Raw genomic sequence first — 4,431 nt, 5'->3', positions numbered from 1 at the left:
CAAATGATTGTAAAAATAAAATAGAAATAAAAGTTCCTAAAGGACCTAGTTTGACTGTGTGAGCGCTTCTCCACTGTGATGGCGCCGCTGCATCTGTTGCCTGTGGCACATCTTCTCCAATTACAGTCCTATCAGTTTCTACAGGTGCACTGTGTGCTTGTACAGCAAACAAGAAACACTGGGGCCACTTTATAATAGGCCTAATGCCCATTCATTAATATTAGTATTATACTAAACAACACTGGATAGATCATAGTCAGTGTGCTTTTAACAATGATTATCTTGCTGCATACTTTTTAGCATAACTTTTATTATTATTATTATCTATTATGATATTTGGTTTTACATTTACTTAATTGTTGATGTCCTCATTGTGTATGAATATGATTACCTTGAGGTAATAAAAAAAATGTGTTTCTGAATTTATTTGTTTTGTTTACATAAATTTCCAAAATGAATACATTTCAAGAATAAACCTCAATGCATTGGGTTCCCCCAAAATATGATTTCAGATCAGTAGGCTCCTTATGGAAACAACTGTATGTTTTCAGTTACAGTCTACATTCAAATGTCACAAAACTTTGAGAATCATACAGCTTGTTTGCACAAATATAGATATGCAGATGTTTTTTTTTAACCAATTAATAAAGTAAATTTAAAGTATCTTGAAACACTTAACCAACATGCTTTTGAGTGTACCTTCAAAGAAAAACTATTACTCAATGAGTCGCACAAAGAGTTTGAATGAAACGCTCCTGAAGAGACACACCCGAGGAGATTGGGTGTTTACAGGGGTCATGAATACACCCCTTTACACAATTTTATTCCCTTGATTTGCTAAATCACGCATACAGTTTACTAATTCATTCTCTCAATTTATAAATCGTGTGCATGATTTAGCAAATCGAGGAAACAAATGAGTAAATTGAGTGCAAAATGTATAAATCGAGGGAACGAAATAGTAAATTGTGCACATGATTTAGCCTATTTATTTTATTTTTTTCATGCATGCCATGTGTGGGGCTCCCCATAATTATTCTTCTATTATTATTCATTGTAATTATAAAGAATAACTAAAGAATAACTTTTTTTATATATAAATTTTGTTTATCTTGGATATTTGTACCTAACCTAAATTTTTGTGTGTGAGAACGAAACCACCCTTAACATATGGAAAAACAGGCCTGCCTCTTGAGCAAGTTTTTATAGAACTGCCTTTATTCAAACGGCCACTGAAGCATTTAAAATGACAAACCCACACAGATACAAAGACTAAAATTAAGTCTTATATATTTACCCAGCGTCATCAGGCAGTCATCAGTCACCCTCAAGATCTTTGGCAAAACCATCTTTGCTCAGGTGGCCATAATATTGTAAAACTATACATTTTAAAAATGTCAGTACTATACTCCAATATGCCAACTATCCCTGAAGAGGATTCTGATTCCTCCATTTACCTTTGCACAACTCTGCTTCACTCCTGTTTGTGAGGAAATCAGTCAGAACAAAGCAAACAGTGCCAATCCTATTCTCTCCTGCTTCAAAAAGGACCTAAAAGAACAACATAGCAAAATCAGAAAAAGTCATTACATTAGTTTCCATTTATAATGCTTATTATATGGCTTTGTGCAAAAATTGTTTATGTTGCTTCAAGCATTCAGTGTTCAGATACATTTTTGACTACAAAACTTTATAATGGACCACTGTCCATAGCAACATACCCATGCTATTTATAAGTTTGCTGTTATTATGTGGTTTCTTTTATTTCTTCAGTATTATTTGCATATGGTGAAAGTAAAATTGATGATAGATGACTGAAAACCTGAGTTAAAACATGAAGATGGAAACGCTGATCTTAATAACAAGTTGGTAAGCCTAAAAATGTCTGGGTCGAGATTTATTTTGCAATAGTGACCAGATTACATATTTCATTGGCCATAGTGTTAGTAGAGAATCTTTACCTCTGCATCACTCTTATAGGGACACCATCATCAATGTGACAGTATTCATTTCTGGTAGCCTAAAGTTATTATACACAGTAATATGTCATCATGAAATGCACATAACATGCAATTTTTTGCTCTGTAACAAAATTGTCACTGAACTATGTTCACATAACTGATTCTTATCGTGTAACATAAACGGTGTCATTTTTGTATCTTGCAAAGGACGAACAGTGTAGTCTCGAGATCTCCTTTAACGTCACTAATATCCTCCAGCAGCTATCAGTTGACTGTACAACAGAAAAAGGTTAGCAGCTTACCTCTGCTTTTAGAATGAACATGTACAATGTGTATGTTAATCTTTCATTTTACCTCCTTTGTAAGTATTCTTCAATGCTGTTATCAAGAACAGAGCGAATGTAAGAAGTTACTGAAAAAATATTCAGATTAATCTACTGCAAATTGTCATATCAACTCCAATACCATCAGTCACTTCATTATGAGTCACAATGATCATGAATTGTTGACAATATTAAATAGGGCAAGCTACAGACAAGGACATGCAGTGTGTTACAGAAAGAACAGAGGGAGCGTGCAGATCCATATGCAGAGCTGTATTCAAAAGTGTGTTCCCAAACAGGCATGGGTCAATAAAGAGCAAACAGACATGAATGAGGCAAGAGAAAGAGTATTCCTAGGCTAGATGTGGGTGATTGATCGGTAAACCTAATCCAGAGGGCTTGAAAGAAGGGGTCATCTGTAGACACGAGCAATAGACCAGGCTGGGGCACACAGTATTAAAAACAGGGTCAGGCAAACGGATAATCCAATATACACAGGCGAGAATCAAAGGACTGGAAAACAGGCAAAACAAAACTATGACAGGACTAGTCTAGACTAGGAAACAGGAAATCAATACATAGGCTCCATAAAGTAGCTATCAACCAACAGTGACATGTACAGCACTAAACAATACTCGGCAGTGAATGGTTGTTTGGGACTGATTCTTAAAGTGGGTGTAATTGGTAGCAGCTGTGTGTGTGTTGAGCTTGTGATTAGTGCAATGTAGCATGGGAAATGTAGTCCAAGAAGATGTATAACAGTCTGTATGATGTGACAGTCAATATGATGGGAGGGCGGCCTCTGGTGGCAAGTGGATGGAAGTTCATGGACAGGATTGGAAATGCATTTACACATATAACTCACCTGGAGGTAGGTCAAATCTAGAGGCAAGATCTCCTGTAGGTGGCATAGTCTCCCATATTCAATAATAAAGGCCTGACAATTGGTTGCAGACCCATTTATCCTTCGAATTGGAGGAGGAGTGGTGTTCACCATTTGAAAGACGCTTATTATGAATCTGGTTTGTGCTCTTTTCAAGATATTGAAAACTCATTTACTTTGCCAGCCTCCTAATTATTTGTAATTATATATATATATATATATATATATATATATATATATATATATATATATATATATATATATATATATATATATATATATATATATATATATATATATATATATATATATATATGATAGGCTCTCAAAGCCTATGGTGTACCTTGGCAACAACCTTTGCATAAATGTATTATTGCTCAAGGAAATAATAGAGGCTTGGTGTCCATTTTATATTATTTTATTTTGGAGGCCTCTTATGCTAAACTGCCTTTAGATATGCTGTGGAGATGTGTTACTGCCCGAATCTGTATCCAGATTTTACTTACAGGAGGATGTTTGGATAATTATGAAGGAGGTCTCTTGTAATCCTGACCACCAGCAGATTGATTTCAACTTTGTACATAGAACATATTTAACCCCTCGCCAGCTCCATTTAATGGAGATTAACCAACCCAACCTGTACCCTATGTGTTCTGAAGGTTCCAGGTACTTTCTTACTTTCTTCATGTACTCTCTTTTCTTTACCTGATTTAAGTTTTATTTATTCATTAATTCGAACTCCTGAACTCGAGTAATTCCTCTTTATTATTATTTGTTCTCCATATGTGTATATTGTATATGTATGGTTTATTTTATTTATATGTATCTGTATATGCATGTGTATATATATATTTATGTATTTATATATGTATATTTACGCATATTTTCTTTTGACCATTTTGTTGTGATTTTGAAATGCCCTGTAATACTTATAGTTATTTTCTTTTAAGAAACATTTGATGGCAAAAAATAAATATATTTATATAAACTGTGAAATCTGTGAGAGCTGAAGTAGCTAATTTTGGGAACAGTATCTGCCTTTTTATTCCTTATACACACCCACTGAATAAAACGTTGGGCTGGTTAAAGGGGTTAGACCAGCCTGTTCTGGTTGTACCTGTCTGTAAGACTTGACCAGTCATTTAATGTATTTGCTGCACTCTCCCCCAGTTGCAGTCTAAACCTAGTACAAAACAAAACTTACACTGAAACTTACTAACACTTTATTTTAAGCATCAGTTATCAATTGTTGCTTATTAGCATG

This window comes from Carassius gibelio, chromosome B5 (assembly GCF_023724105.1).
Source record: "Carassius gibelio isolate Cgi1373 ecotype wild population from Czech Republic chromosome B5, carGib1.2-hapl.c, whole genome shotgun sequence".
NCBI classification, from domain to species: Eukaryota; Metazoa; Chordata; class Actinopteri; order Cypriniformes; family Cyprinidae; genus Carassius; species Carassius gibelio.
The sequence above is the reverse complement of the archived record's forward strand: the minus strand, read 5'-3'. Positions refer to the sequence as shown.